A 14398-nucleotide genomic window follows, 5' to 3' on the forward strand; every position below is an offset into this window, starting at 1 on the left:
TGAGGCTCTGACCCGAGGAGACTGCCAGAAAAACCGTAGTTCCAGGAAGGTGTGAGTATTAGGAGGAAGCCCTAAGGAACACCTTTTCAAGTTAGATAGAGTGGTTTAGGACAAACAAAAGTATACAGTGGGTAATCAAAATGTCGTGGCAGCTACCTGAAGAGGCAGCTGAGGTTCAACTATAACTAAGTACTCGTTCCTATCTGTGGCATGAATAGCTAGCTACATGAGTTTAAACGAATCCAGGCCCACAATAAATCATCACCCACCATGTAGTCTTCATTTTAAAGGAAGGCTTTTAACGAGGAGGCTTCCCTCCTCGTTATCTCATTTGGTTTGGTCCTGATAACAACCAGGTGAGTCAGGCGGGGAAGGCACCACTCCCCTGACCGCAGAGCAGGACACCCAGGCCCGGAGAGGTGAAGTGATTTGAAGCATTATGGAGAGAACTGTAGCTCCCGAGACGCCAAGGTACGGAGGATGGAGGAGCAGATCCCTAACCTTTAGTGTCTGATGCAGCACAGAGTAACCTCTTCCTCCACAGGGTGTCCCTAGAGGCCACATCAGAGAAGCTCCAGGGATGGACTTCGGCCCAGCCCCAACCGCCTACCTCTTCTGTGTCTACAGCACTTGCCCTCCACAGCCTCAGTGGTAAGTGTTGGCCTGTGGCTGTTGTCTAAACTACGGAACGATCCCTCCCTTTCCTCCTCTGTAAAAATGCTGGGTTGGACTCTGAGGGTAACCTTTTACTTTAAGGCTATAATTAATCTCCCCAAGTCTGATAATCCCTTCGAAAAACAATTTAACATTTTGAAATCAGGAGGTACCTTACAGTCAATGTCCGAAGAAACTTCCCTGCTACAACTTCCTCTACCCTAGCCCTCTGAAATATTATCAGATGGATGGCATCTTTGAATTAAAGAAACCACTGAGCCCCTCAGGGCATGGGAGAGAGGAAAAAGAATTGCTGGTAGGATTCTGGCTGGGCGTTTCCAGATGACTTGGATCCCGTCACCCTTCGTTGGTGAGATAGCCCTGGACTGCTCACCTAAGTCCCAAGCCCTGGCTGAAACCTCTATGTGTGAAAAGAGCTTGACCTGAAATGCCTCAGACATACACTTAAAGCTGTGCAGCTGCGATCCCCAACCAGGTACAGACCCAGAGAATGGAAAACATGTTCACACACAAGTTTGTTCCCAAATGTTCGCAGCGATATTGTTCATAACAGCCCCAAAGTGGAAACAACCCAAATGTCCACCAACTGATGAACGGATAAACAAAATGCACAAATTATTAGGTTGTTTTGGTAGACATTATGGGATAGTGAGAGCCAGCTGCCCCCCACCCCTACAACTTCACACACATTTCAGATCCAACTCCACCACATCTTGGGCATTTATTAGACACACTTTTATCAGTGAGTAGACATAAAATCTGTCCTGAAAGCTAATCACAGCTCTGTCCTTTCAGGGGCTCTAATCAGACCTGGCATGGCTTGTTCTAGGGAACTCCATGATCTAGAAGCAGAATTGAGTTAACCCTAAGGCTTCAGGTAAATCAAATTCTTTGACATCATAGCTGGACACAGGACCATGTTAGAATGTAGCCTCAGGAACCGTCCAGAAAGGCAAAATGAACAGAACTCAAATGTGGTATATCCATGCAAGGAATATCATTTGGCCATAAAAAGGAAGGAAATCCTGACACCTGCTACAACACGGATGAACCTTGATAACCATATGAGAAGTAAAGGAAGTCAGTCACATAAGACCACATATTGCAAGATTCCAGAATTGGAAGATCCCCAGAGACGGAAAGTAGGTTAGTGGTTGCAGGGGTTGTGGGGAGGGGGAATGGGAGTCCCTGTAAATGGGCATGGGGTTTCTTTTGGGGGTGATGAAAACGGTTGCCTAACTCTGTGTATATATTAAAAAATCACTGAATTATACATTTTAAAATAGTGAATTTTATGGTGTATAAATTGTATCTCAACAAAAATTTTTTAAAAACAAAAAAGTTGTGTAAAGAACTGTATAAGTTATAGTTCAATTAAAAAGAATAGTAAAGGGGGAGAGGGCTTTAGCAGCTTCCCTTTTTGACTCTGGAAAACTGGTCAGAAGACAGAAGACACTCCTGTGAAGCCACAGTCTCTCAGGTTCCAAAGCTTCCTGTGGGGAGACCTGCAGAACCTGGAAAGACCCCACGTTATATCTCAAGGCATCTGGCATCCTTAGATCCTCCCGAAGAGAGCACACTTAGTGACACATGAATCCATCCTAACATAGCTGAAGAGCTGTCATGAGACACAGGGATGGGGCTTCTGAGTGACTCCAGTGGGCAGTCAGGACCAGTGGATGGAATGACAAGAAGGCAGTCTGGTCAATAAGAAGAAAGACTCCCGAGGGATTGGAGCCATCTGAATACGGCATCAATGCCCAATCTGGGCTGCATTCAAGCCAGGATGGAGAAGCACCTCTGGGACTCTGTGTATTCATGTATTCCCCTAGCAGGGGACTGGATGTTCCAACTGTGACATCATAAGAGTCTATATGAAGGGGGAGGGAGGAAAACCGGAAAAAGGAAGCTGTGAAAAGAGAGAGTCAAGAGAGGGCTGTGGCCAGAATTTGTGACAGAGGCATCACTGTGAGGCAGCTCCCTCTCAGCTGGAGGTGCTGGTTTCTTAGCAGGGGGGCGATGAGATGAGGAAGGCAGAGCCGTTAGGTGACTCAGACTACAGACTGACCCTGTTTGAGGAGAAAAGTTGTTCAAAGTCAAACCCTCAAATACTATCAGAAAGTCTCGTGTAGTGATTACGTGTCAGGTCTCTGGGTTCAGCTGGTCCTGGGTTCAAATCCTGATCCGTTACTCATTCGCTATGTGATCTTGGGCAAGACATTAAGATCTCTGGACTGGCGTTTACTGTTTTGTTTTGTTTTTAAGGAATAATGATAGGACCTACCTCATGACTTTGTTCTGAAGTTTGAATGAAATAAGGTAAATGAAATCCTCAGCAATAATATATATTAACAGTAGCTGTTATAAACTGACCTAAACAAATTTAATTATGCACAAATTATTAGGTTGTTTTGGTAGACATTATGGGATAGTGAGAGCCAGCTGCCCCCCCCCACAGCTTCACACACATTTCAGATCCAATTCCACCACATCTTGGGCATTTATTAGACACACTTTTATCAGTGAGTGGACATAAAATCTGTCCTGAAAGCTAATCACAGCTCTGTCCTTTCAGGGGCTCTAATCAGACCTGGCATGGCTTATTCCAGGGAACTCCATGATCTAGAAGCAGAATTGAGTTAACCCTAAGGCTTCCGGTAAATCAAATTCTTTGACATCATAGCTGGACACAGGACCATGTTAGAATGTAGCCTCAGGAACCGTCCAGAAAGGCAAAATAAACAGAACTCAAAAAATTCTTTTTTCCTACTGTGCAAGGGTGGGGAGCAACTGTAAACTATCTTAGTCAATGTGCAGATCTTCCATACCACTGATTTTATTTTTTAAAGATTTTATTTATTTATTTATTTGAGAGAGAGAAAGTGAGCGAGAGAGCGCAAGCAGGGGGAGCTGCCGAGGGAGAGGGAGAAGCAGGCTCCCCGCTGAGCAGGGAGCCCCACGTGGGGCTTAATCCCGGGACCCTGAGATCATGACCTGACCTGAAAGCAGATGCTTAACCCAATGAGCCACCCAGGCGCCCCAATATAACACTGATTTTAATGATGAAAACTTATTTCTAACTGGGTTTATTAACAAGCCACATTCTTCTCCCAGTGAATACCTAATACATTTATTGAGCTAATTACAATGTTCTGGTACTAATGGGAGATATTAATGGCTGATGCCCCCACAGCAGCAGTGAATATTTGATTAAATACTAGCCAGCCACTCTTGTATATTCTCCATTAAGGCACTGACCTTCCCTAGAGCACAGTTTAAATGAGCACATAAATACTAATCACATTGTATACCACGGACATCTGAGAGCTGATTGCATTTCTCCAGCGCCCTGGTATTTCTGAAATAGAGACTTGTTTTAGTAAGAGCTAACCACCTAGGTGGTGGAATGCCTCCTATAAGCCAGTCATTCCTTTAAATCCTTTAGCTCATTGAGAATCTCACAGCAACCCTTTGAGGTGTGGGCCATGACTCCCACTTCATCAAAGACGAAACTGAGTTTCAAAGTCAGGGAGCTATAGAACATTTGGCAGAAATAGGGTGAAGAAAAAAGAAATAGGAATCTTGCTCCCTGTAAATATGGTCCTTATCTTAGATTAGGAGCAAGAAGGAAGATTAAGTAAGTCCACCAAGCGTGGCAGAGAGCCTTCCCTTAGTAAAAAGAACCACTCATCCTGTCACATAATCTAGCACATCTCCTTTACCTCCATTTGAGTGTTAATTTCATACTTTCAATTGACTGCAGAGAGATGCACTCTCTTCCCACTGCCTGGCTGAGGACCTCCAGGGTCTATTCTTGCTGCCCTGTCCACACCCAATCCCAGACCACCTCCATCTAGAATTACAGCAAGCCAAGGGCTAGGGTTACTGCACTTAGCACTGAAAGGCTGCCTCATTCCAGCCTTTTAGAGCCAGGCAGCTAATCACTCATCACTTGCCAGTTGGCTGGTGTATTTGGGGCTTGCTTTGTTTCTACCAGGGCTGAAAACAAGCAAAGAGTGAGTGGCCATCAGGAATGGAACAGGCTGAGCAGGGCTGGAAGATATGAGTGACATGGGAATTCGGAGAACCAACATCCCCAGGGTGTCAGGGTTTGTGGGCAGGTGTGAGTGTCTCCACAACTGACATTGTGCATGTGACTAAGGGCCTGCCTGCACTCATTGTCCTGGGATTACCGAGAGCCTACTATGTGCAAGGCATTTTTAAATGGGAATGTCAACACAGTTCCTGTCTTTAAGGGGAGCCCTTTAGCAGGGAGATAAGTGTCCTAATTTACCCCCCAATTCTCCCTCTCCTCTTTCAGTTTTCATGAAAGATACTCCCATTCACCTTCTCTCCTAGCCTTAGAACCAGAAGTCACCCCGGAGTCTCCCCCCCTCCTTCACCGCTTACATCTGATAAACTGTCACATCTTATAAATGTGCTCTCCTTTTCTGTCCCATTTCCATGATCCTGGTTCATCGTTTCTCACTTGGACTAATGCAGTAGTCTCCCCACTAGTTTCCCCAACTCCAGGGTTGGCCTCCTAATCCACCCCTCCCCACTGTGGCGAGTGATCTCTGTAATTTAGTGCATCTGACCATTTTGTTTCTCTGCGAGAAATCCTTTGGCAGCTTCCCATGCCTGCAAAATAAAGTCTAACTCCCCATGCACTCTGTCACTCTTTCAGCAGTTGATGGGCACTTTCTCTGGGGCACCATGCTAGGGACAAGTATACAGGTGTGAACAAAACAGAAATGATCTTTGTCCTCAGGAAGCTTGCAAACTACTGGAGGAGACAAAAGAATCATGCAAAACCATGAAATAACATCATCCTGTTACAAAGAGCTGCCACGTACAGGAACTGAGGGCTAGAGGAGAGAAACACAGTGGGTGCCTACGTGAGACCAGGCATGCAGGGAAGGGGTCTCCGAGAACTGAAGACTGAGTAGAAGGCAGTCAGGTGAAGAGTGGGCAGAGTATAAAAGAGTGTACTGTGTTTTAGAAACTCGAGGAAGGGCATGTGGCTGCACAGTGGTGAGCAAGGGGTAGAGGCACAGAGAGTTTTGGGAGGTCACAGGGCTCAGACCATGCCTTGCAGGCCACGGGGAAGAGTCTGGATTTCACTCTAGTACACTGGGAAGCCACTGAAGGCTTTTAAGCAGTACATAACTCGGTCTGACTTATATTTTCAGAAGATCACTCTGGTGACTACATGAAAAATGGTCAGAGGGACACAAGAATAGAAGTAATATTATGTGCTGATTTGTGTCCCCCCTCCCAATTCATATGTTGAAGTGCTAGTCCCAATACCTCAGATCGTGACTTTATTTGGTTATTAAGTTAAAGTGAGTTCATTAGGGTGAGCCCTAATCCACTATGACTGGTATCCTTATAAGAAGAGGAGATTAGGTCACAGATACACAGGCATGAAGGGAAGACCATGTGAAGACAGGGAGAAAGGCCTCAGAAGAAATCACCCCTGCCAACACCACGATCTTAAACTTCCAGCCTCCAGAATTGTGCGAAAATAAATTTGTATTGTGTAAGCCACTGATCTGTGGTACTTTGTTAGGGCAGCCTGAGCAGACTACCACAGATGGGATGTCTACTTAAGAGGCCATTGAAGAAGCCAGGCTGGGAAGAAGAGGATGGTGGTGGCTCGTTCCAGAGGAGAGGACTAGGAGACGCAGCAAACTGGATGGGCTGCAGAGGGAGCTTAAAGCACAACCTACCTACAGAACTCGATGACACTCTAGATGTGGGGTGAGGGAGACAAAGGGAGACTGAGCAGGGGGAGGGGTGGTGCCCTTGACTGAGAAGGGGAAGGACTAAGGAGAAATAGGGGTGGGAAGGAAGCAAGGCTCCTTGTCAGACCTCCACGGAACAGGGAGTTCCGTGTTCTCAGTGACAATGAAGATAACTTTGGCTGCCCCCACCATCCAAAATAAATTAAGTAACCAAACACAGGGTTTTTAAAGAATTAATAGGCTTTAGTTTTTAGGACATTTTCAGATTTACAGAAAAATTGAACAGATAGTACCCCTTTACCTGTCTCCTCTGCAGTTTCCCTTACTACCCCAATGTAAACTTTAAAGCCAAAGGAAATTGTTCCTAGAGTCAAAACAAAACCTATGCATATCTACCTATTTCTCCCACAACACAGAGGGAAGATTTCAATGTGGGAAGAATTCATAGTGACACAAGTGAGCACCACTTGTCCCCAGTAATCTTTTAACCCTCTCTCCCACCAACTTCCCACTTTTCCTTTTACAGAAACGGTTTTACTTCACTTACCCCAAGTTTCCTGGAGAAAGCAAATAGATCGTGTCAGTGCACCCCCCACAAGACAGAAATGGAGGGCCTGAGAAATTACATGATTTCTCCAAGGTCATACAGTCAGTTCATGACAAAACCTTGAGTAGAACCTATTTGTTGAACACAACAAATATAATAACACAGGGTATGTAATGTGAGGATGCTGCAGGAGCGACAAGAATTCTAACAGCTTAAAAAGACCCAGTTGCCACTTAAATGGAATTCTGATCTCCAGGGAGAAGATAAATCATTTAACCTACACTCATTTACCAGGTGGACAAAATCAGATTCAACCCCAAAGTCTATAGATTACATGTCAAATTTGCATTCACGCACAATAGTTCACTCTAATGGAGGGGCCAGGGATACGGGCCATGGACACAGAAGATGATCTGTTTTCCTTTCAGCACTCAGCACACACCCAGCGCCTCTCTCACCGACATCAGCAGCTCCTGTTTCTGTCTGCCCTTCTGCATCCTCTAAGTACCTTCTGCAACAAGCCATGTGATTCCTTTTCCCCACTAGGCTGTGACATGCAATTAGCAGGCAGTCTTGCTGACTGGCTTTGAGTTTATTAAGTCCTGAATTCCCAGAGCACTTTGTTCACTTTCCATTCAGTGTCATGTTATTCGGGGACTAGAGGGATTTGGAGATGCCTGTGGTACCAAAGCCCCCACGTTTGGTTGTGTGGGTTATTCACTGAACAAGGGTGCCTAGATCAAGAGACACCTGTATCTACTCACCAAGCCAAGCACCTGGCAAAGCCATGTCCATTTGGAGGAAGCAACGGTTTTTTCTAATTTGTCTAAAGGACAAATAAATTTGTATTGTGTAAGCCACTGATCTGTGGTACTTTGTTAGGGCAGCCTGAGCAGACTACCACAGATGGGATGTCCCATGGTTGTCTGTGACCCAGAATCCACTCAGAGCAAGTTTGCTATTTATCTGAGGAAATGCTGAGCCGATTGTGAGCAGTTCTAGAGGCTGGATCTGCACACGGGCTCAGCGCCCCCAAGATGGAGGGGGAGAGGGCGGACCATCTCAAACCTCAACCCCATTTTACATTTGCTCTCTGGCTCGATCCTCATCACATCCCTGTGAGGTAAATGAGGCAGGTGTTCCCTGTTGCCAGATGGGGACTGTTGCTCAGAAAGACTGAGACCTACTCAAGAGCACACAAGTGCATTGGGACCTTAGCACACCAGGCATAGGGGTGTCAATGAACAAAGAACGGTGGACACTAAGAATAGACATCAATTATATAGACTCTGAGTCAGCTGCTCTTGCTGACTCTCTGAAGAGGAATTTGGGGCTGATGCCAAGGCCCTCTCTTAATCTAATTTTGGCCATTGTCAAACATGGGTGGGTCTTTCTTAAAGGACTAGCAGGAGTGAGGGCCCAGAGAAGCCAGCTCCTTCCTCGGTCCAGGGAAGCCTGGGAGACTTAGGCACCTCTGAAGTCTGACTCCACGTGGCCTTGGGTCCCTAGCCCGCACCAGACGGTGCTGAAAGAGGTCCTGAATGCCTGAAAGGGTTGTGCATCTTCCTGTGACCACTAGAGGGCATAGGCAGGGACCTGCTTCCTGGGGTCCAGAGAGGCTAAACACATGGGATCAGTGATAGAGCCTGGGCATGGAGACAGTTCTTAGATGAGAAACCTTACCAAGAGCAGCCATGGAAGAGGAAGTGGATAGCCATCTGAAGCGGCCAACAGTTGGTCAGTGTGTCTCAGAGTTTTCTGGAGAAGGCAAATAGATCAGTTCAATCCCCTGCTCTATACTAGCTGAGTAACCTTAAGCAAGTTGTTTTTACTTCTCTGAGCCTCAGTTTACTCATCTGTAAAATGGACCTATCATGACTTGGAGTTGCAGAGGGTGCCAAGAGCCTTCTAGGCTGTCTAGTACACTGCCTGGCACTTTAGGCATCTGGACTATGGTTTATTACTATAAAAATCCCACCTGCGTTTCTAGACTCATGGAAATTCTGAAAGGGTATTTGAGCCCTAGAGAGAGCCCCTAAAGAGATTCTGAACCGTAACTTGTTCCTCCCAAAGAGTCACACATTTATTAAAGTGTGTGTGCTCACAACCTCGGAGGTATTTTTTTTTTTTTTAACACTCCCAAGAGACACTGTTGTACAGCATTAAACACAAATTGGGGGCATGCAGAGTGCAGAGCTGGGAGAGGGGATGTGGGAAAGGAAACTTGCCAGAGAGGAAGAAGGGCTGGGGATAGGTGTGGGGACAGAACACTGAAAAGAGGGAGTTATTGAAATACAGTGAGGAAACACAGAACTGGACAAAGGATCAGAAGGCCACTAAGGGGGGTGACCTGGGGCCAGACACCCTCCTCTCTAGGATCATTTTTTTCATCCTTAACATGAGTAGGTTGGGCTGATATCCTAGCTCTGACACTCTCTCATTTCACATGGGGGAGCAGGAAGAGGACCCCAGAGGAAGTGGAAACGTCGGACAACGTCAGCATCTGCAGCAAGTCGTATGCCCAGTTCGTTGTTTTGTCAAGTGCCTATCAAAACATCCAGCATGTTCCGGGCATTGCGCTAAGGTGCTGAACAGACAAGTGTTCCTTGTCCTTGAAGCCAACCATCGATGGGACAATGTAAGTGTCTCTCCTTTCACACATTCATGAGGAGAGGGCACGGAGGCATTGTTAAGGATTAAACAGGAGGAGGAGGAAGAGCCGGGATTCTGGGTTTGGCTCTTCTTTCTTGAATCCCTCAAGTTCCTGCTGTTTGCTAAACCTGTGCTCAGTATCAATCAGGTAATAAATTTTGCCAATGTTTACGACATGAGTATTTTTAAGAATAATATACTTAACTTATATTACCCTTATACTTTTCTGAGCATTTTCTCCTAAATTTCATTTCATATTTATTTATTTCATTTATATGGGCGCCTGGGTGGCTCAGATGGTTAAGCGACTGCCTTCGGCTCAGGTCATGATCCTGGAGTCCCGGGATCGAGTCCCGCATCGGGCTCCCTGCTCAGCGGGGAGTCTGCTTCTCCCTCTGACCCTCCCCCCTCTCATGCTCTCTCTCTATCTCTCATTCTCTCTCTCAAATAAATAAAATCTAAAAAAAGAAAGAAAGAAAGAAAGAAAGAAAGAAAGAAAGAAAGAAAGAAAGAAAGAAAAAGAAAGAAAGAAAAGAGGAGCTGCTGATGAAGATGCAGGAGGAAGATTTCACCTGACTATAAGGCAGAACTTTCTCACACTTGGGAGTGAAAGAGTCAGTGGTTCTCCCATGGGTGGTGTCCAGGAGACATGGGAGAGTTACTTGCCCGGGATGCTGCACACAGGATTCAGCATCAAGAAAGAGTTGGACTCCGGCAATTTCTGAGGCCCTTCTTACCAGCACAGCTGAAATTTATGCTGAATCTATAGGTATGTAACAAATTTAAAGAATCTCATGGCTGAAAGGGACCTTGAAGGTCATCTAATCTAATAACCCATTTGACTCCTGAGCCCCCTCTCAGAGGCTCACCGAATGATCAGGGACTGTAAAACCCACCCAAGCGAAGCCTGAATCCACCAGTAGCCACTGGGGGTACTGGCTTTCTACTTACTTCTCATCTGGATAGAGAACTAATTTGTGGACCTCCCAGAGAACTCGAGACGTCAAGATGGTCCAGGTGAGTCTTTCATGAAAACCCTTCTCAATAAAAGAGGAAATACGTGCGAAATGTTGATGAATCTTATATATGATTTTGAGTTGCTCTTGTTTATTACTTGAAAACCCAAACTTACAAAGCAAATGCTGTGTTATTTTTTAAAAAAGATTTTATTCATTGAGAGAGAGAGCAAGTGAGAGAAAGAGCACAAGCATGGAGAGGGAGAAGCGGACTCCCCACTGAGCAGGGAGCCTGACATGGGGTTGGATCCCAGGACCCCCAGACCATGACCTCAGCCTAAGACAGTTGCTTAACCTACCGAGCCACCAGGTGCCCCAAATGCTGTGTTATTATTCATATTTCAGAAGGATCCTTCACTTTAAAAATAACTCATTTGGGGATACTTTTAGGCAACAAATTCCCGGATGAACTTAAAATGTACTCAATTTTTCTCCCTCCCCACAAGCAAAAGGCTCTTTGCACACAGCTTTCCAAGATCCTGTGTATCACACAAAGTGAATTTCACTGTTATTACAACATAACAAACAATTTCTCTGCTTAACAAGCCACACACAAGAGGTTAATGATCAGTTTGGTTCTGTCCAAAGGGAGTCTTCACAGAGGATATCTAATTTGATCCAGAATTTCAAGATCTTCACCAGCCAGGGCTCTGTTTACCCAGGGAAGGGAGATTTTAAAAAACGTCAGAACTGTTTTTGGTGGCACGGGTGGAAAGTCCTATTGGGGTTACTGCTGTTTACTAGCTGTGTGGCCTAGAGGAGAGCGGTTCAGTGTCCTGTAGCCTCAGTGTCTGCAAGTGTAAAGAAGGAATACCTAACTCACATGACTATTCTGAGGATTACAAAGAATTTCTACAAAGTCTCTCTCTCTCTCTCTCTCTCTCTCTCTCTCACACACACACACACACACACACACACACACCCTGACACATAGTAGGCCAACTTCTGCTGCCTCCTCAGAGCTTACTTTGCTTCTCAGCAAACCAGTGAAGTAGCACACCCAGAGAGTGTTAATGCCATTTTATAGAAGGCAGAGCCAAGTTGCAAACAAAAACTGAGCCAGCCCCAAATCTGGCTTCTCTGCCATGGCTGTAGCTGCCAGGCAATCTCATCATCCCCTCTAGTGGGCTATTCCGATAAGTAACAGTAAAGGAAGAAGCGCGCTGATTTGAAGAAGGCATAATGTAACAAGAGCTATGGTAAATGGATCACCTCCAAACACATGGCCCCTTCCTAATGCCCTGCTAACCCAGGTCCAGTTTCTGGGGGAGAAGGCTGATTGGGTGGGAGGCCTGACGCAGGGGTGGGTGGTATAAAGGGTAAACTTAAGACCCGATAACAACTCTCAGTCCCCAAGAACCCCTCCAACCATCATCATCACCTTTACCATGGTTAAGTGGCAATTTTCATAATCTTACTTCAAAGCGAACAAAAGCCTCATTTTAACTACACGCTCAGCAGAATGGCTAATATGAAAAAGAAATGAAATGAAAATATTAAGAGTTGAGGAGCATGTGGTGCTACTGCCCATGGGAGTGAAAACAGATGCACCAACTTGAGACAACTGCTCAGTACAATCTGGAAGCTGGTATTCATTCCCTCTAACAGATCAATCACACTCCTAGGTGTATACTGACTAGAAACATTTATTACAGTCCTCGAAAGACATGTTAGAACTGTGCTGCCTGATGCATGGGGTTCTTTAAATTAATGACAATTTAAGAAAATTAAAAAATCCAATTCCTCAGCCAACCACATTTCAAGTGCTCAGGAGCCAAATGTGACTAGTAGCCTCACTGGCCAGCACAGACTGAGAACATTGCCATCACCGCAGAAAAGTTCTACTGGATGCTGTTCTAGAATGTCTGTGGCGGCACCATTCACAACAAACACTAGAAACTACCCACAGGCCCACCAGGAACAGAACGGATAAATTTATCTGCGGCACACTGATACGATGGAATACTCTAAAGCAATGAGAGTGAACTATGTACAAGTGCACGCTGCAAGATCGATAAATGTCACAAACGAAAGAAGCCAGGCATAGAAGAGGACGTTCTACAGGCTTCCGTGTATATACTGTTCCAACCAGGCAAAACTAATCTGTGCTGTTAGAAGCCACGATAGTTGGTTACCTTTGGCGGTGGGGACAGTGACAACAAGGGAACCCGTGGGGACTTGGGGGGCTGGTAATGTTCTGTTTCTTCATCGGGATTTGGTCTCATGGCCAGTGTTCGCCTTCTGAGGATTCAGCCAGTGGTACACTGACGTCGTTTCTGCACGTGTTTCATACTTTGATACATTTTCTAAGCCCCGTCAGAAAACTTTGCTGTTACTAATGTCACCTACGGTCTAGGCTGAGAAAAAGCGCGACCTTTCAAAAAAGCAAATGTGGCCTTGGGATCAGCGGCCCCTCCCGGAGAGGCCTGCCCCGGACTCCCCACCGAGGCCTTCCGGACCCACCACCCCCTCCCCGGCGCGTCCTACCTGGGCGCCCGGGTCGCGTCGTCGGGACGGCCGGCTCCGCAGGTTCGGGCGGCCACCGCGAGAGGCGGCCAGGCTCTCCCGGGGCTCGCGGGTGCGCTCCCGCGCCAGGCCTGTCCGGGAGGCGGTGCCCGGCCGCGCGGCACCTGCGCTGCCCCCGGCAGGTCCGAGGATCCTCCCCCTTCGCGCCCGGCCCAGCCGCGGCCGAGCGCCGAACTCCGCTGGCGGAGAGTCCGCCGGCCTCCCAGGGCTCGGGCCCTCGGTTCGGGAGAAGGCGCCCGCGGAGTCCGCTCCGGGGCCCAGACCGGTAAACGCGGGAGGAGGAGGCTACTACGAGTGAGGCGCCGAACCAACCCGCCCCCCGCACGCGCCTTTCTCCAAGGGAGCGCCCGCCCTCCCGGCGCCACCCTCGCGGGGTCGCGCGGCCCGGGGTCACGCCGGCGGGGCCCGGGACCAGCCGGGCGCGGGGCCCCGGGGAAGCCCTCCGCAGAGGGGCTGGGTTTCCCCTCCCGACCCTGTCTTCCGCGCACTGATAAGCCCGAGGGGGGGTCGCCGCTCGGCCCGGAACTTCCTTTCACCTTCCCCTTCAGTTGAGTTCCCCAGAACCCGCCAAGGTCCAAGCCTCCGCGAAGCTCTCCGAGCTCTGCAGGCCCCGCTGGGCTCCGCCTGCCCGTGGTGATGCGTGCCTGCCGCGTTGGGGTGGCGAATCCCCCGGCCTGCCGCGCTCCCCCTCGGACCTGGGAGTGCCGCAAAGGCAGAACAGAGTCCTGGGCTTCTCTGCATACAAGGCAGCGAGCGCCGGCCTGGCCTACACTAGCGGTGCAAGGCCTGAGGTATACTAGACACTGTGCTAAGTTGCTTTTACAAGGATCACCTCATTTAATTTCCAAAGGCAAGGTGATTGGTACATAAGTGTTTTCATATATAAACACTCGTTTAATTGCACACTTATTATTCGTGCGTTTTGCTTAGGTAAAAAAAAAAAAACCTACGAGAGAAGCGCTATACCCATTTTATAGAGGAGGAAACTGAGTTTCAGAGTGCTCCTAACTCAAAGTCTCTACCACTGGTTGTGGTGGCATTGATATTAGAATGCAGGAAGCCTGACTCCAGAGCCAACCTCTTAACCCCCCTCAAGCTTAGGCTCTGCAAGAAAAAATTGCTCGTCTTAACCTTTCCCACCTCTCTTACCAGTAGCACCTACCCACCTCATAAGCCCAGCGTAGTACCAGTCACTGCGTAGGGAGGGGTTATCCATGCATTCAGGGAAGTAAGGG

General features: G+C 47.4%; 1 long non-coding RNA gene across 1 annotated transcript in view; it reads right to left on the reverse strand.

Moving 5' to 3' along the window:
* LOC141374646 (uncharacterized) overlaps window positions 1-13249 on the reverse strand; it is a 72022-nt gene extending 58773 nt beyond the window's left edge. The window contains exon 1 of the long non-coding RNA XR_012381690.1: window positions 13125-13249. This is a non-coding gene — a long non-coding RNA (uncharacterized lncRNA). The remainder of the gene's footprint in view (window positions 1-13124) is intronic.
* Between the last annotated feature and the right edge of the window lie 1149 nt (window positions 13250-14398).

The sequence above is a fragment of the Callorhinus ursinus genome, unplaced genomic scaffold, assembly GCF_003265705.2.
Source record: "Callorhinus ursinus isolate GAN/ISIS: 27379988/994484 unplaced genomic scaffold, GSC_fseal_2.0 scaffold20, whole genome shotgun sequence".
NCBI classification, from domain to species: domain Eukaryota; kingdom Metazoa; phylum Chordata; class Mammalia; order Carnivora; family Otariidae; genus Callorhinus; species Callorhinus ursinus.